This window comes from Phyllobates terribilis, unplaced genomic scaffold, assembly GCF_046119375.1.
Source record: "Phyllobates terribilis strain yellow unplaced genomic scaffold, ASM4611937v1 Scaffold_40__1_contigs__length_11209783, whole genome shotgun sequence".
Taxonomy (NCBI): domain Eukaryota; kingdom Metazoa; phylum Chordata; class Amphibia; order Anura; family Dendrobatidae; genus Phyllobates; species Phyllobates terribilis.
The window spans coordinates 6,504,235-6,524,247 of record NW_027362800.1 but is presented as its reverse complement, the minus strand read 5'-3'; the positions used below and the strand labels follow the sequence as shown (position 1 = coordinate 6,524,247).

General features: G+C 45.1%; 15 non-coding genes across 15 annotated transcripts; all 15 read left to right on the top strand.

Moving 5' to 3' along the window:
- The first annotated feature begins 831 nt into the window (after nucleotides 1-831).
- On the top strand, nucleotides 832-1,022 carry LOC141188631 (U2 spliceosomal RNA). The gene has a single exon (XR_012262713.1). It is a non-coding gene; the product is annotated as a U2 spliceosomal RNA (small nuclear RNA).
- Nucleotides 1,023-2,142: 1,120 nt separating this feature from the next.
- LOC141191227 (U2 spliceosomal RNA) lies at nucleotides 2,143-2,333 on the top strand. Its single transcript, XR_012265226.1, has one exon. It is a non-coding gene; the product is annotated as a U2 spliceosomal RNA (small nuclear RNA).
- Nucleotides 2,334-3,459: 1,126 nt separating this feature from the next.
- LOC141188630 (U2 spliceosomal RNA) lies at nucleotides 3,460-3,650 on the top strand. The gene has a single exon (XR_012262712.1). It is a non-coding gene; the product is annotated as a U2 spliceosomal RNA (small nuclear RNA).
- Nucleotides 3,651-4,776: 1,126 nt separating this feature from the next.
- LOC141188629 (U2 spliceosomal RNA) lies at nucleotides 4,777-4,967 on the top strand. The gene has a single exon (XR_012262711.1). It is a non-coding gene; the product is annotated as a U2 spliceosomal RNA (small nuclear RNA).
- Nucleotides 4,968-6,081: 1,114 nt separating this feature from the next.
- Nucleotides 6,082-6,272, top strand: LOC141188628 (U2 spliceosomal RNA). The gene has a single exon (XR_012262710.1). It is a non-coding gene; the product is annotated as a U2 spliceosomal RNA (small nuclear RNA).
- Nucleotides 6,273-7,394: 1,122 nt separating this feature from the next.
- Nucleotides 7,395-7,585, top strand: LOC141188627 (U2 spliceosomal RNA). Its single transcript, XR_012262709.1, has one exon. It is a non-coding gene; the product is annotated as a U2 spliceosomal RNA (small nuclear RNA).
- A 1,118-nt stretch (nucleotides 7,586-8,703) lies between these two features.
- LOC141188626 (U2 spliceosomal RNA) lies at nucleotides 8,704-8,894 on the top strand. Its single transcript, XR_012262708.1, has one exon. It is a non-coding gene; the product is annotated as a U2 spliceosomal RNA (small nuclear RNA).
- Nucleotides 8,895-10,018: 1,124 nt separating this feature from the next.
- On the top strand, nucleotides 10,019-10,209 carry LOC141188625 (U2 spliceosomal RNA). Its single transcript, XR_012262707.1, has one exon. It is a non-coding gene; the product is annotated as a U2 spliceosomal RNA (small nuclear RNA).
- Nucleotides 10,210-11,324: 1,115 nt separating this feature from the next.
- LOC141188622 (U2 spliceosomal RNA) lies at nucleotides 11,325-11,515 on the top strand. The gene has a single exon (XR_012262705.1). It is a non-coding gene; the product is annotated as a U2 spliceosomal RNA (small nuclear RNA).
- A 1,114-nt stretch (nucleotides 11,516-12,629) lies between these two features.
- Nucleotides 12,630-12,820, top strand: LOC141188621 (U2 spliceosomal RNA). Its single transcript, XR_012262704.1, has one exon. It is a non-coding gene; the product is annotated as a U2 spliceosomal RNA (small nuclear RNA).
- Nucleotides 12,821-13,937: 1,117 nt separating this feature from the next.
- LOC141188620 (U2 spliceosomal RNA) lies at nucleotides 13,938-14,128 on the top strand. Its single transcript, XR_012262703.1, has one exon. It is a non-coding gene; the product is annotated as a U2 spliceosomal RNA (small nuclear RNA).
- Nucleotides 14,129-15,249: 1,121 nt separating this feature from the next.
- On the top strand, nucleotides 15,250-15,440 carry LOC141188619 (U2 spliceosomal RNA). Its single transcript, XR_012262702.1, has one exon. It is a non-coding gene; the product is annotated as a U2 spliceosomal RNA (small nuclear RNA).
- Nucleotides 15,441-16,560: 1,120 nt separating this feature from the next.
- LOC141188618 (U2 spliceosomal RNA) lies at nucleotides 16,561-16,751 on the top strand. The gene has a single exon (XR_012262701.1). It is a non-coding gene; the product is annotated as a U2 spliceosomal RNA (small nuclear RNA).
- Nucleotides 16,752-17,876: 1,125 nt separating this feature from the next.
- LOC141188617 (U2 spliceosomal RNA) lies at nucleotides 17,877-18,067 on the top strand. The gene has a single exon (XR_012262699.1). It is a non-coding gene; the product is annotated as a U2 spliceosomal RNA (small nuclear RNA).
- Nucleotides 18,068-19,187: 1,120 nt separating this feature from the next.
- On the top strand, nucleotides 19,188-19,378 carry LOC141188616 (U2 spliceosomal RNA). Its single transcript, XR_012262698.1, has one exon. It is a non-coding gene; the product is annotated as a U2 spliceosomal RNA (small nuclear RNA).
- The last annotated feature ends 635 nt before the right edge of the window (nucleotides 19,379-20,013 follow it).

Genomic DNA, 20,013 nt, shown 5'->3' with positions numbered 1-20,013 from the left:
ACCTAAATAACTACAGGTGGTGAGATAAGCTGCACAATATAATTGACCTTTCAGTATATTGTTGCACACACACCATCTATTTAGCAAATGCCCTTGTTATCAACAGCAGCCTTTTAAACTCACCTGAGCTAACAGGTATGTGAGCTGGTTACTCTGCTGCGCTTAAAATTTCTTTTTTGGTTTGCTACAATGCCTTTTCTGAAATGTTGTCTCCCTCTGCTGGAACACTGACTTCTTTCATTTAATGCCTGCAGACTATAAAAGAGAAACCAACCCAAAAAGTTTGGTTGATTAGTCTGTGGCATTCTTTTAAACTGTTGCTTATGGCGGTCTCTGTGAGCTTCTCAGTGACATTCAGCCATCCAGGTATCCCGCCTGCAGTAGACGGAATGTGGCAATGGAACGCTGGCTGCGCGTGTCATAATAGGCTCTGAGCCTTTATATACCTGCGCACAGCAGCAGCCACCTTCAGTCTGCTGCTGGACAGCCAGCAGCAGCAGCAGCAGGAGAGGTAATTAATCAGCAACCCTCCTGCTAAGGGTAGACAGCTGCTCGTTCCACCCCCCCCCCCGCCTTAATTGGTTCTCCTCCCTTCCAACGGTGTTGAGGCGGGTGGGAACAGCCGGGGGTTGAGGGTACTGTGCTAAAAGAGGTGGAGTTATGCAGATCTAAAACGCGTGGATTGCAGCAGCAGCAAGCCGAAAAGTGCAGGCATGTGAGGGATCTAGAGGTTGACAGCATGTCTTCTTAACGGGAGTCCAGGTGGCCATCTCCACAAATGGACTTTTCAGAATCCTTGGGTGGCACCGTAGTCGGAAACCAATTCTGGTTATCGCTTCTCGGCCTTTTGGCTAAGATCAAGTGTAGTATCTGTTCTTATCAGTTTAATATCTGATACGTCCCCTATCTGGGGACCATATATTAAATGGATTTTTAGAACAGGGAGATGGAAAAAGAGCTTGCTCTGTCCACTCCACGCATTGACCTGGTATTGCAGTATCTCCAGGACCGGTGCACCCCTTCTTTAATGCAGTTTCTAAAATCAGAAAGAATTGAATTCAATGCTTTTTGTTCATTTTGCTTGTTTGTCGGATTTTGGGATGGACTCTTTGGCTTTGCTTTTCTTCTCCTCATTGGATTTTTCATGTTAAAAGTTGCAGAAGCCAGATGACAAGCTCATTTTGGTTCAACTTCAGCAACTGTGCATTGCATTGCCATGTAATGTAATGTAATGCAATGCTATCTATCTAGCTCTCCCTCTATACTTCCTTTTGGATAAACAGACATATTAGGCAAGCATTTTGGAGCTTTCACCTAAATAACTACAGGTGGTGAGATAAGCTGCACAATATAATTGACCTTTCAGTATATTGTTGCACACACACCATCTATTTAGCAAATGCCCTTGTTATCAACAGCAGCCTTTTAAACTTACCTGAGCTAACAGGTATGTGAGCTGGTTACTCTGCTGCGCTTAAAATTTCTTTTTTGGTTTGCTACAATGCCTTTTCTGAAACGTTGTCTCCCTCTGCTGGAACACTGACTTCTTTCATTTAATGCCTGCAGACTATAAAAGAGAAACCAACCCAAAAAGTTTGGTTGATTAGTCTGTGGCATTCTTTTAAACTGTTGCTTATGGCGGTCTCTGTGAGCTTCTCAGTGACATTCAGCCATCCAGGTATCCCGCCTGCAGTAGACGGAATGTGGCAATGGAACGCTGGCTGCGCGTGTCATAATAGGCTCTGAGCCTTTATATACCTGCGCACAGCAGCAGCCACCTTCAGTCTGCTGCTGGACAGCCAGCAGCAGCAGCAGCAGGAGAGGTAATTAATCAGCAACCCTCCTGCTAAGGGTAGACAGCTGCTCGTTCCACCCCCCCCCCGCCTTAATTGGTTCTCCTCCCTTCCAACGGTGTTGAGGCGGGTGGGAACAGCCGGGGGTTGAGGGTACTGTGCTAAAAGAGGTGGAGTTATGCAGATCTAAAACGCGTGGATTGCAGCAGCAGCAAGCCGAAAAGTGCAGGCATGTGAGGGATCTAGAGGTTGACAGCATGTCTTCTTAACGGGAGTCCAGGTGGCCATCTCCACAAATGGACTTTTCAGAATCCTTGGGTGGCACCGTAGTCGGAAACCAATTCTGGTTATCGCTTCTCGGCCTTTTGGCTAAGATCAAGTGTAGTATCTGTTCTTATCAGTTTAATATCTGATACGTCCCCTATCTGGGGACCATATATTAAATGGATTTTTAGAGCAGGGAGATGGAAAAAGAGCTTGCTCTGTCCACTCCACGCATTGACCTGGTATTGCAGTATCTCCAGGACCGGTGCACCCCTTCTTTAATGCAGTTTCTAAAATCAGAAAGAATTGAATTCAATGCTTTTTGTTCATTTTGCTTGTTTGTCGGATTTTGGGATGGACTCTTTGGCTTTGCTTTTCTTCTACTCATTGGATTTTTCAAGTTAAAAGTAGCAGAAGCCAGATGACAAGCTCATTTTGGTTCAACTTCAGCAACTGTGCATTGCATTGCCATGTAATGTAATGTAATGCAATGCTATCTATCTAGCTCTCCCTCTATACTTCCTTTTGGATAAACAGACATATTAGGCAAGCATTTTGGAGCTTTCACCTAAATAACTACAGGTGGTGAGATAAGCTGCACAATATAATTGACCTTTCAGTATATTGTTGCACACACACCATCTATTTAGCAAATGCCCTTGTTATCAACAGCAGCCTTTTAAACTCACCTGAGCTAACAGGTATGTGAGCTGGTTACTCTGCTGCGCTTAAAATTTCTTTTTTGGTTTGCTACAATGCCTTTTCTGAAACGTTGTCTCCCTCTGCTGGAACACTGACTTCTTTCATTTAATGCCTGCAGACTATAAAAGAGAAACCAACCCAAAAAGTTTGGTTGATTAGTCTGTGGCATTCTTTTAAACTGTTGCTTATGGCGGTCTCTGTGAGCTTCTCAGTGACATTCAGCCATCCAGGTATCCCGCCTGCAGTAGACGGAATGTGGCAATGGAACGCTGGCTGCGCGTGTCATAATAGGCTCTGAGCCTTTATATACCTGCGCACAGCAGCAGCCACCTTCAGTCTGCTGCTGGACAGCCAGCAGCAGCAGCAGCAGGAGAGGTAATTAATCAGCAACCCTCCTGCTAAGGGTAGACAGCTGCTCGTTCCACCCCCCCCCCCACCCCGCCTTAATTGGTTCTCCTCCCTTCCAACGGTGTTGAGGCGGGTGGGAACAGCCGGGGGTTGAGGGTACTGTGCTAAAAGAGGTGGAGTTATGCAGATCTAAAACGCGTGGATTGCAGCAGCAGCAAGCCGAAAAGTGCAGGCATGTGAGGGATCTAGAGGTTGACAGCATGTCTTCTTAACGGGAGTCCAGGTGGCCATCTCCACAAATGGACTTTTCAGAATCCTTGGGTGGCACCGTAGTCGGAAACCAATTCTGGTTATCGCTTCTCGGCCTTTTGGCTAAGATCAAGTGTAGTATCTGTTCTTATCAGTTTAATATCTGATACGTCCCCTATCTGGGGACCATATATTAAATGGATTTTTAGAACAGGGAGATGGAAAAAGAGCTTGCTCTGTCCACTCCACGCATTGACCTGGTATTGCAGTATCTCCAGGACCGGTGCACCCCTTCTTTAATGCAGTTTCTAAAATCAGAAAGAATTGAATTCAATGCTTTTTGTTCATTTTGCTTGTTTGTCGGATTTTGGGATGGACTCTTTGGCTTTGCTTTTCTTCTCCTCATTGGATTTTTCATGTTAAAAGTTGCAGAAGCCAGATGACAAGCTCATTTTGGTTCAACTTCAGCAACTGTGCATTGCATTGCCATGTAATGTAATGTAATGCAATGCTATCTATCTAGCTCTCCCTCTATACTTCCTTTTGGATAAACAGACATATTAGGCAAGCATTTTGGAGCTTTCACCTAAATAACTACAGGTGGTGAGATAAGCTGCACAATATAATTGACCTTTCAGTATATTGTTGCACACACACCATCTATTTAGCAAATGCCCTTGTTATCAACAGCAGCCTTTTAAACTCACCTGAGCTAACAGGTATGTGAGCTGGTTACTCTGCTGCGCTTAAAATTTCTTTTTTGGTTTGCTACAATGCCTTTTCTGAAACGTTGTCTCCCTCTGCTGGAACACTGACTTCTTTCATTTAATGCCTGCAGACTATAAAAGAGAAACCAACCCAAAAAGTTTGGTTGATTAGTCTGTGGCATTCTTTTAAACTGTTGCTTATGGCGGTCTCTGTGAGCTTCTCAGTGACATTCAGCCATCCAGGTATCCCGCCTGCAGTAGACGGAATGTGGCAATGGAACGCTGGCTGCGCGTGTCATAATAGGCTCTGAGCCTTTATATACCTGCGCACAGCAGCAGCCACCTTCAGTCTGCTGCTGGACAGCCAGCAGCAGCAGCAGCAGGAGAGGTAATTAATCAGCAACCCTCCTGCTAAGGGTAGACAGCTGCTCGTTCCACCCCCCCCCCCACCCCGCCTTAATTGGTTCTCCTCCCTTCCAACGGTGTTGAGGCGGGTGGGAACAGCCGGGGGTTGAGGGTACTGTGCTAAAAGAGGTGGAGTTATGCAGATCTAAAACGCGTGGATTGCAGCAGCAGCAAGCCGAAAAGTGCAGGCATGTGAGGGATCTAGAGGTTGACAGCATGTCTTCTTAACGGGAGTCCAGGTGGCCATCTCCACAAATGGACTTTTCAGAATCCTTGGGTGGCACCGTAGTCGGAAACCAATTCTGGTTATCGCTTCTCGGCCTTTTGGCTAAGATCAAGTGTAGTATCTGTTCTTATCAGTTTAATATCTGATACGTCCCCTATCTGGGGACCATATATTAAATGGATTTTTAGAACAGGGAGATGGAAAAAGAGCTTGCTCTGTCCACTCCACGCATTGACCTGGTATTGCAGTATCTCCAGGACCGGTGCACCCCTTCTTTAATGCAGTTTCTAAAATCAGAAAGAATTGAATTCAATGCTTTTTGTTCATTTTGCTTGTTTGTCGGATTTTGGGATGGACTCTTTGGCTTTGCTTTTCTTCTCCTCATTGGATTTTTCATGTTAAAAGTTGCAGAAGCCAGATGACAAGCTCATTTTGGTTCAACTTCAGCAACTGTGCATTGCATTGCCATGTAATGTAATGTAATGCAATGCTATCTATCTAGCTCTCCCTCTATACTTCCTTTTGGATAAACAGACATATTAGGCAAGCATTTTGGAGCTTTCACCTAAATAACTACAGGTGGTGAGATAAGCTGCACAATATAATTGAACTTTCAGTATATTGTTGCACACACACCATCTATTTAGCAAATGCCCTTGTTATCAACAGCAGCCTTTTAAACTCACCTGAGCTAACAGGTATGTGAGCTGGTTACTCTGCTGCGCTTAAAATTTCTTTTTTGGTTTGCTACAATGCCTTTTCTGAAACGTTGTCTCCCTCTGCTGGAACACTGACTTCTTTCATTTAATGCCTGCAGACTATAAAAGAGAAACCAACCCAAAAAGTTTGGTTGATTAGTCTGTGGCATTCTTTTAAACTGTTGCTTATGGCGGTCTCTGTGAGCTTCTCAGTGACATTCAGCCATCCAGGTATCCCGCCTGCAGTAGACGGAATGTGGCAATGGAACGCTGGCTGCGCGTGTCATAATAGGCTCTGAGCCTTTATATACCTGCGCACAGCAGCAGCCACCTTCAGTCTGCTGCTGGACAGCCAGCAGCTGCAGGAGAGGTAATTAATCAGCAACCCTCCTGCTAAGGGTAGACAGCTGCTCGTTCCACCCCCCCCCCGCCTTAATTGGTTCTCCTCCCTTCCAACGGTGTTGAGGCGGGTGGGAACAGCCGGGGGTTGAGGGTACTGTGCTAAAAGAGGTGGAGTTATGCAGATCTAAAACGCGTGGATTGCAGCAGCAGCAAGCCGAAAAGTGCAGGCATGTGAGGGATCTAGAGGTTGACAGCATGTCTTCTTAACGGGAGTCCAGGTGGCCATCTCCACAAATGGACTTTTCAGAATCCTTGGGTGGCACCGTAGTCGGAAACCAATTCTGGTTATCGCTTCTCGGCCTTTTGGCTAAGATCAAGTGTAGTATCTGTTCTTATCAGTTTAATATCTGATACGTCCCCTATCTGGGGACCATATATTAAATGGATTTTTAGAACAGGGAGATGGAAAAAGAGCTTGCTCTGTCCACTCCACGCATTGACCTGGTATTGCAGTATCTCCAGGACCGGTGCACCCCTTCTTTAATGCAGTTTCTAAAATCAGAAAGAATTGAATTCAATGCTTTTTGTTCATTTTGCTTGTTTGTCGGATTTTGGGATGGACTCTTTGGCTTTGCTTTTCTTCTCCTCATTGGATTTTTCATGTTAAAAGTTGCAGAAGCCAGATGACAAGCTCATTTTGGTTCAACTTCAGCAACTGTGCATTGCATTGCCATGTAATGTAATGTAATGCAATGCTATCTATCTAGCTCTCCCTCTATACTTCCTTTTGGATAAACAGACATATTAGGCAAGCATTTTGGAGCTTTCACCTAAATAACTACAGGTGGTGAGATAAGCTGCACAATATAATTGACCTTTCAGTATATTGTTGCACACACACCATCTATTTAGCAAATGCCCTTGTTATCAACAGCAGCCTTTTAAACTCACCTGAGCTAACAGGTATGTGAGCTGGTTACTCTGCTGCGCTTAAAATTTCTTTTTTGGTTTGCTACAATGCCTTTTCTGAAACGTTGTCTCCCTCTGCTGGAACACTGACTTCTTTCATTTAATGCCTGCAGACTATAAAAGAGAAACCAACCCAAAAAGTTTGGTTGATTAGTCTGTGGCATTCTTTTAAACTGTTGCTTATGGCGGTCTCTGTGAGCTTCTCAGTGACATTCAGCCATCCAGGTATCCCGCCTGCAGTAGACGGAATGTGGCAATGGAACGCTGGCTGCGCGTGTCATAATAGGCTCTGAGCCTTTATATACCTGCGCACAGCAGCAGCCACCTTCAGTCTGCTGCTGGACAGCCAGCAGCAGCAGCAGCAGGAGAGGTAATTAATCAGCAACCCTCCTGCTAAGGGTAGACAGCTGCTCGTTCCACCCCCCCCCCCCGCCTTAATTGGTTCTCCTCCCTTCCAACGGTGTTGAGGCGGGTGGGAACAGCCGGGGGTTGAGGGTACTGTGCTAAAAGAGGTGGAGTTATGCAGATCTAAAACGCGTGGATTGCAGCAGCAGCAAGCCGAAAAGTGCAGGCATGTGAGGGATCTAGAGGTTGACAGCATGTCTTCTTAACGGGAGTCCAGGTGGCCATCTCCACAAATGGACTTTTCAGAATCCTTGGGTGGCACCGTAGTCGGAAACCAATTCTGGTTATCGCTTCTCGGCCTTTTGGCTAAGATCAAGTGTAGTATCTGTTCTTATCAGTTTAATATCTGATACGTCCCCTATCTGGGGACCATATATTAAATGGATTTTTAGAACAGGGAGATGGAAAAAGAGCTTGCTCTGTCCACTCCACGCATTGACCTGGTATTGCAGTATCTCCAGGACCGGTGCACCCCTTCTTTAATGCAGTTTCTAAAATCAGAAAGAATTGAATTCAATGCTTTTTGTTCATTTTGCTTGTTTGTCGGATTTTGGGATGGACTCTTTGGCTTTGCTTTTCTTCTCCTCATTGGATTTTTCATGTTAAAAGTTGCAGAAGCCAGATGACAAGCTCATTTTGGTTCAACTTCAGCAACTGTGCATTGCATTGCCATGTAATGTAATGTAATGCAATGCTATCTATCTAGCTCTCCCTCTATACTTCCTTTTGGATAAACAGACATATTAGGCAAGCATTTTGGAGCTTTCACCTAAATAACTACAGGTGGTGAGATAAGCTGCACAATATAATTGACCTTTCAGTATATTGTTGCACACAGACCATCTATTTAGCAAATGCCCTTGTTATCAACAGCAGCCTTTTAAACTCACCTGAGCTAACAGGTATGTGAGCTGGTTACTCTGCTGCGCTTAAAATTTCTTTTTTGGTTTGCTACAATGCCTTTTCTGAAACGTTGTCTCCCTCTGCTGGAACACTGACTTCTTTCATTTAATGCCTGCAGACTATAAAAGAGAAACCAACCCAAAAAGTTTGGTTGATTAGTCTGTGGCATTCTTTTAAACTGTTGCTTATGGCGGTCTCTGTGAGCTTCTCAGTGACATTCAGCCATCCAGGTATCCCGCCTGCAGTAGACGGAATGTGGCAATGGAACGCTGGCTGCGCGTGTCATAATAGGCTCTGAGCCTTTATATACCTGCGCACAGCAGCAGCCACCTTCAGTCTGCTGCTGGACAGCCAGCAGCAGCAGCAGCAGGAGAGGTAATTAATCAGCAACCCTCCTGCTAAGGGTAGACAGCTGCTCGTTCCACCCCCCCCGCCTTAATTAGTTCTCCTCCCTTCCAACGGTGTTGAGGCGGGTGGGAACAGCCGGGGGTTGAGGGTACTGTGCTAAAAGAGGTGGAGTTATGCAGATCTAAAACGCGTGGATTGCAGCAGCAGCAAGCCGAAAAGTGCAGGCATGTGAGGGATCTAGAGGTTGACAGCATGTCTTCTTAACGGGAGTCCAGGTGGCCATCTCCACAAATGGACTTTTCAGAATCCTTGGGTGGCACCGTAGTCGGAAACCAATTCTGGTTATCGCTTCTCGGCCTTTTGGCTAAGATCAAGTGTAGTATCTGTTCTTATCAGTTTAATATCTGATACGTCCCCTATCTGGGGACCATATATTAAATGGATTTTTAGAACAGGGAGATGGAAAAAGAGCTTGCTCTGTCCACTCCACGCATTGACCTGGTATTGCAGTATCTCCAGGACCGGTGCACCCCTTCTTTAATGCAGTTTCTAAAATCAGAAAGAATTGAATTCAATGCTTTTTGTTCATTTTGCTTGTTTGTCGGATTTTGGGATGGACTCTTTGGCTTTGCTTTTCTTCTCCTCATTGGATTTTTCATGTTAAAAGTTGCAGAAGCCAGATGACAAGCTCATTTTGGTTCAACTTCAGCAACTGTGCATTGCATTGCCATGTAATGTAATGTAATGCAATGCTATCTATCTAGCTCTCCCTCTATACTTCCTTTTGGATAAACAGACATATTAGGCAAGCATTTTGGAGCTTTCACCTAAATAACTACAGGTGGTGAGATAAGCTGCACAATATAATTGACCTTTCAGTATATTGTTGCACACACACCATCTATTTAGCAAATGCCCTTGTTATCAACAGCAGCCTTTTAAACTCACCTGAGCTAACAGGTATGTGAGCTGGTTACTCTGCTGCGCTTAAAATTTCTTTTTTGGTTTGCTACAATGCCTTTTCTGAAACGTTGTCTCCCTCTGCTGGAACACTGACTTCTTTCATTTAATGCCTGCAGACTATAAAAGAGAAACCAACCCAAAAAGTTTGGTTGATTAGTCTGTGGCATTCTTTTAAACTGTTGCTTATGGCGGTCTCTGTGAGCTTCTCAGTGACATTCAGCCATCCAGGTATCCCGCCTGCAGTAGACGGAATGTGGCAATGGAACGCTGGCTGCGCGTGTCATAATAGGCTCTGAGCCTTTATATACCTGCGCACAGCAGCAGCCACCTTCAGTCTGCTGCTGGACAGCCAGCAGCAGCAGCAGCAGGAGAGGTAATTAATCAGCAACCCTCCTGCTAAGGGTAGACAGCTGCTCGTTCCACCCCCCCCCCCCCCGCCTTAATTGGTTCTCCTCCCTTCCAACGGTGTTGAGGCGGGTGGGAACAGCCGGGGGTTGAGGGTACTGTGCTAAAAGAGGTGGAGTTATGCAGATCTAAAACGCGTGGATTGCAGCAGCAGCAAGCCGAAAAGTGCAGGCATGTGAGGGATCTAGAGGTTGACAGCATGTCTTCTTAACGGGAGTCCAGGTGGCCATCTCCACAAATGGACTTTTCAGAATCCTTGGGTGGCACCGTAGTCGGAAACCAATTCTTGTTATCGCTTCTCGGCCTTTTGGCTAAGATCAAGTGTAGTATCTGTTCTTATCAGTTTAATATCTGATACGTCCCCTATCTGGGGACCATATATTAAATGGATTTTTAGAACAGGGAGATGGAAAAAGAGCTTGCTCTGTCCACTCCACGCATTGACCTGGTATTGCAGTATCTCCAGGACCGGTGCACCCCTTCTTTAATGCAGTTTCTAAAATCAGAAAGAATTGAATTCAATGCTTTTTGTTCATTTTGCTTGTTTGTCGGATTTTGGGATGGACTCTTTGGCTTTGCTTTTCTTCTCCTCATTGGATTTTTCATGTTAAAAGTTGCAGAAGCCAGATGACAAGCTCATTTTGGTTCAACTTCAGCAACTGTGCATTGCATTGCCATGTAATGTAATGTAATGCAATGCTATCCATCTAGCTCTCCCTCTATACTTCCTTTTGGATAAACAGACATATTAGGCAAGCATTTTGGAGCTTTCACCTAAATAACTACAGGTGGTGAGATAAGCTGCACAATATAATTGACCTTTCAGTATATTGTTGCACACACACCATCTATTTAGCAAATGCCCTTGTTATCAACAGCAGCCTTTTAAACTCACCTGAGCTAACAGGTATGTGAGCTGGTTACTCTGCTGCGCTTAAAATTTCTTTTTTGGTTTGCTACAATGCCTTTTCTGAAACGTTGTCTCCCTCTGCTGGAACACTGACTTCTTTCATTTAATGCCTGCAGACTATAAAAGAGAAACCAACCCAAAAAGTTTGGTTGATCAGTCTGTGGCATTCTTTTAAACTGTTGCTTATGGCGGTCTCTGTGAGCTTCTCAGTGACATTCAGCCATCCAGGTATCCCGCCTGCAGTAGACGGAATGTGGCAATGGAACGCTGGCTGCGCGTGTCATAATAGGCTCTGAGCCTTTATATACCTGCGCACAGCAGCAGCCACCTTCAGTCTGCTGCTGGACAGCCAGCAGCAGCAGGAGAGGTAATTAATCAGCAACCCTCCTGCTAAGGGTAGACAGCTGCTCGTTCCACCCCCCCCCCCGCCTTAATTGGTTCTCCTCCCTTCCAACGGTGTTGAGGCGGGTGGGAACAGCCGGGGGTTGAGGGTACTGTGCTAAAAGAGGTGGAGTTATGCAGATCTAAAACGCGTGGATTGCAGCAGCAGCAAGCCGAAAAGTGCAGGCATGTGAGGGATCTAGAGGTTGACAGCATGTCTTCTTAACGGGAGTCCAGGTGGCCATCTCCACAAATGGACTTTTCAGAATCCTTGGGTGGCACCGTAGTCGGAAACCAATTCTGGTTATCGCTTCTCGGCCTTTTGGCTAAGATCAAGTGTAGTATCTGTTCTTATCAGTTTAATATCTGATACGTCCCCTATCTGGGGACCATATATTAAATGGATTTTTAGAACAGGGAGATGGAAAAAGAGCTTGCTCTGTCCACTCCACGCATTGACCTGGTATTGCAGTATCTCCAGGACCGGTGCACCCCTTCTTTAATGCAGTTTCTAAAATCAGAAAGAATTGAATTCAATGCTTTTTGTTCATTTTGCTTGTTTGTCGGATTTTGGGATGGACTCTTTGGCTTTGCTTTTCTTCTCCTCATTGGATTTTTCATGTTAAAAGTTGCAGAAGCCAGATGACAAGCTCATTTTGGTTCAACTTCAGCAACTGTGCATTGCATTGCCATGTAATGTAATGTAATGCAATGCTATCTATCTAGCTCTCCCTCTATACTTCCTTTTGGATAAACAGACATATTAGGCAAGCATTTTGGAGCTTTCACCTAAATAACTACAGGTGGTGAGATAAGCTGCACAATATAATTGACCTTTCAGTATATTGTTGCACACACACCATCTATTTAGCAAATGCCCTTGTTATCAACAGCAGCCTTTTAAACTCACCTGAGCTAACAGGTATGTGAGCTGGTTACTCTGCTGCGCTTAAAATTTCTTTTTTGGTTTGCTACAATGCCTTTTCTGAAACGTTGTCTCCCTCTGCTGGAACACTGACTTCTTTCATTTAATGCCTGCAGACTATAAAAGAGAAACCAACCCAAAAAGTTTGGTTGATTAGTCTGTGGCATTCTTTTAAACTGTTGCTTATGGCGGTCTCTGTGAGCTTCTCAGTGACATTCAGCCATCCAGGTATCCCGCCTGCAGTAGACGGAATGTGGCAATGGAACGCTGGCTGCGCGTGTCATAATAGGCTCTGAGCCTTTATATACCTGCGCACAGCAGCAGCCACCTTCAGTCTGCTGCTGGACAGCCAGCAGCAGCAGGAGAGGTAATTAATCAGCAACCCTCCTGCTAAGGGTAGACAGCTGCTCGTTCCACCCCCCCCCCGCCTTAATTGGTTCTCCTCCCTTCCAACGGTGTTGAGGCGGGTGGGAACAGCCGGGGGTTGAGGGTACTGTGCTAAAAGAGGTGGAGTTATGCAGATCTAAAACGCGTGGATTGCAGCAGCAGCAAGCCGAAAAGTGCAGGCATGTGAGGGATCTAGAGGTTGACAGCATGTCTTCTTAACGGGAGTCCAGGTGGCCATCTCCACAAATGGACTTTTCAGAATCCTTGGGTGGCACCGTAGTCGGAAACCAATTCTGGTTATCGCTTCTCGGCCTTTTGGCTAAGATCAAGTGTAGTATCTGTTCTTATCAGTTTAATATCTGATACGTCCCCTATCTGGGGACCATATATTAAATGGATTTTTAGAACAGGGAGATGGAAAAAGAGCTTGCTCTGTCCACTCCACGCATTGACCTGGTATTGCAGTATCTCCAGGACCGGTGCACCCCTTCTTTAATGCAGTTTCTAAAATCAGAAAGAATTGAATTCAATGCTTTTTGTTCATTTTGCTTGTTTGTCGGATTTTGGGATGGACTCTTTGGCTTTGCTTTTCTTCTCCTCATTGGATTTTTCATGTTAAAAGTTGCAGAAGCCAGATGACAAGCTCATTTTGGTTCAACTTCAGCAACTGTGCATTGCATTGCCATGTAATGTAATGTAATGCAATGCTATCTATCTAGCTCTCCCTCTATACTTCCTTTTGGATAAACAGACATATTAGGCAAGCATTTTGGAGCTTTCACCTAAATAACTACAGGTGGTGAGATAAGCTGCACAATATAATTGACCTTTCAGTATATTGTTGCACACACACCATCTATTTAGCAAATGCCCTTGTTATCAACAGCAGCCTTTTAAACTCACCTGAGCTAACAGGTATGTGAGCTGGTTACTCTGCTGCGCTTAAAATTTCTTTTTTGGTTTGCTACAATGCCTTTTCTGAAACGTTGTCTCCCTCTGCTGGAACACTGACTTCTTTCATTTAATGCCTGCAGACTATAAAAGAGAAACCAACCCAAAAAGTTTGGTTGATTAGTCTGTGGCATTCTTTTAAACTGTTGCTTATGGCGGTCTCTGTGAGCTTCTCAGTGACATTCAGCCATCCAGGTATCCCGCCTGCAGTAGACGGAATGTGGCAATGGAACGCTGGCTGCGCGTGTCATAATAGGCTCTGAGCCTTTATATACCTGCGCACAGCAGCAGCCACCTTCAGTCTGCTGCTGGACAGCCAGCAGCAGCAGCAGGAGAGGTAATTAATCAGCAACCCTCCTGCTAAGGGTAGACAGCTGCTCGTTCCACCCCCCCCCCGCCTTAATTGGTTCTCCTCCCTTCCAACGGTGTTGAGGCGGGTGGGAACAGCCGGGGGTTGAGGGTACTGTGCTAAAAGAGGTGGAGTTATGCAGATCTAAAACGCGTGGATTGCAGCAGCAGCAAGCCGAAAAGTGCAGGCATGTGAGGGATCTAGAGGTTGACAGCATGTCTTCTTAACGGGAGTCCAGGTGGCCATCTCCACAAATGGACTTTTCAGAATCCTTGGGTGGCACCGTAGTCGGAAACCAATTCTGGTTATCGCTTCTCGGCCTTTTGGCTAAGATCAAGTGTAGTATCTGTTCTTATCAGTTTAATATCTGATACGTCCCCTATCTGGGGACCATATATTAAATGGATTTTTAGAACAGGGAGATGGAAAAAGAGCTTGCTCTGTCCACTCCACGCATTGACCTGGTATTGCAGTATCTCCAGGACCGGTGCACCCCTTCTTTAATGCAGTTTCTAAAATCAGAAAGAATTGAATTCAATGCTTTTTGTTCATTTTGCTTGTTTGTCGGATTTTGGGATGGACTCTTTGGCTTTGCTTTTCTTCTCCTCATTGGATTTTTCATGTTAAAAGTTGCAGAAGCCAGATGACAAGCTCATTTTGGTTCAACTTCAGCAACTGTGCATTGCATTGCCATGTAATGTAATGTAATGCAATGCTATCTATCTAGCTCTCCCTCTATACTTCCTTTTGGATAAACAGACATATTAGGCAAGCATTTTGGAGCTTTCACCTAAATAACTACAGGTGGTGAGATAAGCTGCACAATATAATTGACCTTTCAGTATATTGTTGCACACACACCATCTATTTAGCAAATGCCCTTGTTATCAACAGCAGCCTTTTAAACTCACCTGAGCTAACAGGTATGTGAGCTGGTTACTCTGCTGCGCTTAAAATTTCTTTTTTGGTTTGCTACAATGCCTTTTCTGAAACGTTGTCTCCCTCTGCTGGAACACTGACTTCTTTCATTTAATGCCTGCAGACTATAAAAGAGAAACCAACCCAAAAAGTTTGGTTGATTAGTCTGTGGCATTCTTTTAAACTGTTGCTTATGGCGGTCTCTGTGAGCTTCTCAGTGACATTCAGCCATCCAGGTATCCCGCCTGCAGTAGACGGAATGTGGCAATGGAACGCTGGCTGCGCGTGTCATAATAGGCTCTGAGCCTTTATATACCTGCGCACAGCAGCAGCCACCTTCAGTCTGCTGCTGGACAGCCAGCAGCAGCAGCAGCAGGAGAGGTAATTAATCAGCAACCCTCCTGCTAAGGGTAGACAGCTGCTCGTTCCACCCCCCCCCCCGCCTTAATTAGTTCTCCTCCCTTCCAACGGTGTTGAGGCGGGTGGGAACAGCCGGGGGTTGAGGGTACTGTGCTAAAAGAGGTGGAGTTATGCAGATCTAAAACGCGTGGATTGCAGCAGCAGCAAGCCGAAAAGTGCAGGCATGTGAGGGATCTAGAGGTTGACAGCATGTCTTCTTAGCGGGAGTCCAGGTGGCCATCTCCACAAATGGACTTTTCAGAATCCTTGGGTGGCACCGTAGTCGGAAACCAATTCTGGTTATCGCTTCTCGGCCTTTTGGCTAAGATCAAGTGTAGTATCTGTTCTTATCAGTTTAATATCTGATACGTCCCCTATCTGGGGACCATATATTAAATGGATTTTTAGAACAGGGAGATGGAAAAAGAGCTTGCTCTGTCCACTCCACGCATTGACCTGGTATTGCAGTATCTCCAGGACCGGTGCACCCCTTCTTTAATGCAGTTTCTAAAATCAGAAAGAATTGAATTCAATGCTTTTTGTTCATTTTGCTTGTTTGTCGGATTTTGGGATGGACTCTTTGGCTTTGCTTTTCTTCTCCTCATTGGATTTTTCATGTTAAAAGTTGCAGAAGCCAGATGACAAGCTCATTTTGGTTCAACTTCAGCAACTGTGCATTGCATTGCCATGTAATGTAATGTAATGCAATGCTATCTATCTAGCTCTCCCTCTATACTTCCTTTTGGATAAACAGACATATTAGGCAAGCATTTTGGAGCTTTCACCTAAATAACTACAGGTGGTGAGATAAGCTGCACAATATAATTGACCTTTCAGTATATTGTTGCACACACACCATCTATTTAGCAAATGCCCTTGTTATCAACAGCAGCCTTTTAAACTCACCTGAGCTAACAGGTATGTGAGCTGGTTACTCTGCTGCGCTTAAAATTTCTTTTTTGGTTTGCTACAATGCCTTTTCTGAAACGTTGTCTCCCTCTGCTGGAACACTGACTTCTTTCATTTAATGCCTGCAGACTATAAAAGAGAAACCAACCCAAAAAGTTTGGTTGATTAGTCTGTGGCATTCTTTTAAACTGTTGCTTATGGCGGTCTCTGTGAGCTTCTCAGTGACATTCAGCCATCCAGGTATCCCGCCTGCAGTAGACGGAATGTGGCAATGGAACGCTGGCTGCGCGTGTCATAATAGGCTCTGAGCCTTTATATACCTGCGCACAGCAGCAGCCACCTTCAGTCTGCTGCTGGACAGCCAGCAGCAGCAGCAGCAGGAGAGGTAATTAATCAGCAACCCTCCTGCTAAGGGTAGACAGCTGCTCGTTCCACCCCCCCCCCGCCTTAATTGGTTCTCCTCCCTTCCAACGGTGTTGAGGCGGGTGGGAACAGCCGGGGGTTGAGGGTACTGTGCTAAAAGAGGTGGAGTTATGCAGATCTAAAACGCGTGGATTGCAGCAGCAGCAAGCCGAAAAGTGCAGGCATGTGAGGGATCTAGAGGTTGACAGCATGTCTTCTTAATGGGAGTCCAGGTGGCCATCTCCACAAATGGACTTTTCAGAATCCTTGGGTGGCACCGTAGTCGGAAACCAATTCTGGTTATCGCTTCTCGGCCTTTTGGCTAAGATCAAGTGTAGTATCTGTTCTTATCAGTTTAATATCTGATACGTCCCCTATCTGGGGACCATATATTAAATGGATTTTTAGAACAGGGAGATGGAAAAAGAGCTTGCTCTGTCCACTCCACGCATTGACCTGGTATTGCAGTATCTCCAGGACCGGTGCACCCCTTCTTTAATGCAGTTTCTAAAATCAGAAAGAATTGAATTCAATGCTTTTTGTTCATTTTGCTTGTTTGTCGGATTTTGGGATGGACTCTTTGGCTTTGCTTTTCTTCTCCTCATTGGATTTTTCATGTTAAAAGTTGCAGAAGCCAGATGACAAGCTCATTTTGGTTCAACTTCAGCAACTGTGCATTGCATTGCCATGTAATGTAATGTAATGCAATGCTATCTATCTAGCTCTCCCTCTATACTTCCTTTTGGATAAACAGACATATTAGGCAAGCATTTTGGAGCTTTCACCTAAATAACTACAGGTGGTGAGATAAGCTGCACAATATAATTGACCTTTCAGTATATTGTTGCACACACACCATCTATTTAGCAAATGCCCTTGTTATCAACAGCAGCCTTTTAAACTCACCTGAGCTAACAGGTATGTGAGCTGGTTACTCTGCTGCGCTTAAAATTTCTTTTTTGGTTTGCTACAATGCCTTTTCTGAAACGTTGTCTCCCTCTGCTGGAACACTGACTTCTTTCATTTAATGCCTGCAGACTATAAAAGAGAAACCAACCCAAAAAGTTTGGTTGATTAGTCTGTGGCATTCTTTTAAACTGTTGCTTATGGCGGTCTCTGTGAGCTTCTCAGTGACATTCAGCCATCCAGGTATCCCGCCTGCAGTAGACGGAATGTGGCAATGGAACGCTGGCTGCGCGTGTCATAATAGGCTCTGAGCCTTTATATACCTGCGCACAGCAGCAGCCACCTTCAGTCTGCTGCTGGACAGCCAGCAGCAGCAGCAGCAGGAGAGGTAATTAATCAGCAACCCTCCTGCTAAGGGTAGACAGCTGCTCGTTCCACCCCCCCCCCCCCCCGCCTTAATTGGTTCTCCTCCCTTCCAACGGTGTTGAGGCGGGTGGGAACAGCCGGGGGTTGAGGGTACTGTGCTAAAAGAGGTGGAGTTATGCAGATCTAAAACGCGTGGATTGCAGCAGCAGCAAGCCGAAAAGTGCAGGCATGTGAGGGATCTAGAGGTTGACAGCATGTCTTCTTAACGGGAGTCCAGGTGGCCATCTCCACAAATGGACTTTTCAGAATCCTTGGGTGGCACCGTAGTCGGAAACCAATTCTTGTTATCGCTTCTCGGCCTTTTGGCTAAGATCAAGTGTAGTATCTGTTCTTATCAGTTTAATATCTGATACGTCCCCTATCTGGGGACCATATATTAAATGGATTTTTAGAACAGGGAGATGGAAAAAGAGCTTGCTCTGTCCACTCCACGCATTGACCTGGTATTGCAGTATCTCCAGGACCGGTGCACCCCTTCTTTAATGCAGTTTCTAAAATCAGAAAGAATTGAATTCAATGCTTTTTGTTCATTTTGCTTGTTTGTCGGATTTTGGGATGGACTCTTTGGCTTTGCTTTTCTTCTCCTCATTGGATTTTTCATGTTAAAAGTTGCAGAAGCCAGATGACAAGCTCATTTTGGTTCAACTTCAGCAACTGTGCATTGCATTGCCATGTAATGTAATGTAATGCAATGCTATCCATCTAGCTCTCCCTCTATACTTCCTTTTGGATAAACAGACATATTAGGCAAGCATTTTGGAGCTTTCACCTAAATAACTACAGGTGGTGAGATAAGCTGCACAATATAATTGACCTTTCAGTATATTGTTGCACACACACCATCTATTTAGCAAATGCCCTTGTTATCAACAGCAGCCTTTTAAACTCACCTGAGCTAACAGGTATGTGAGCTGGTTACTCTGCTGCGCTTAAAATTTCTTTTTTGGTTTGCTACAATGCCTTTTCTGAAACGTTGTCTCCCTCTGCTGGAACACTGACTTCTTTCATTTAATGCCTGCAGACTATAAAAGAGAAACCAACCCAAAAAGTTTGGTTGATTAGTCTGTGGCATTCTTTTAAACTGTTGCTTATGGCGGTCTCTGTGAGCTTCTCAGTGACATTCAGCCATCCAGGTATCCCGCCTGCAGTAGACGGAATGTGGCAATGGAACGCTGGCTGCGCGTGTCATAATAGGCTCTGAGCCCTTATATACCTGCGCACAGCAGCAGCCACCTTCAGTCTGCTGCTGGACAGCCAGCAGCAGCAGCAGCAGGAGAGGTAATTAATCAGCAACCCTCCTGCTAAGGGTAGACAGCTGCTCGTTCCACGCCCCCCCCGCCTTAATTGGTTCTCCTCCCTTCCAACGGTGTTGAGGCGGGTGGGAACAGCCGGGGGTTGAGGGTACTGTGCTAAAAGAGGTGGAGTTATGCAGATCTAAAACGCGTGGATTGCAGCAGCAGCAAGCCGAAAAGTGCAGGCATGTGAGGGATCTAGAGGTTGACAGCATGTCTTCTTAACGGGAGTCCAGGTGGCCATCTCCACAAATGGACTTTTCAGAATCCTTGGGTGGCACCGTAGTCGGAAACCAATTCTTGTTATCGCTTCTCGGCCTTTTGGCTAAGATCAAGTGTAGTATCTGTTCTTATCAGTTTAATATCTGATACGTCCCCTATCTGGGGACCATATATTAAATGGATTTTTAGAACAGGGAGATGGAAAAAGAGCTTGCTCTGTCCACTCCACGCATTGACCTGGTATTGCAGTATCTCCAGGACCGGTGCACCCCTTCTTTAGTGCAGTTTCTAAAATCAGAAAGAATTGAATTCAATGCTTTTTGTTCATTTTGCTTGTTTGTCGGATTTTGGGATGGACTCTTTGGCTTTGCTTTTCTTCTCCTCATTGGATTTTTCATGTTAAAAGTTGCAGAAGCCAGATGACAAGCTCATTTTGGTTCAACTTCAGCAACTGTGCATTGCATTGCCATGTAATGTAATGTAATGCAATGCTATCTATCTAGCTCTCCCTCTATACTTCCTTTTGGATAAACAGACATATTAGGCAAGCATTTTGGAGCTTTCACCTAAATAACTACAGGTGGTGAGATAAGCTGCACAATATAATTGACCTTTCAGTATATTGTTGCACACACACCATCTATTTAGCAAATGCCCTTGTTATCAACAGCAGCCTTTTAAACTCACCTGAGCTAACAGGTATGTGAGCTGGTTACTCTGCTGCGCTTAAAATTTCTTTTTTGGTTTGCTACAATGCCTTTTCTGAAACGTTGTCTCCCTCTGCTGGAACACTGACTTCTTTCATTTAATGCCTGCAGACTATAAAAGAGAAACCAACCCAAAAAGTTTGGTTGATTAGTCTGTGGCATTCTTTTAAACTGTTGCTTATGGCGGTCTCTGTGAGCTTCT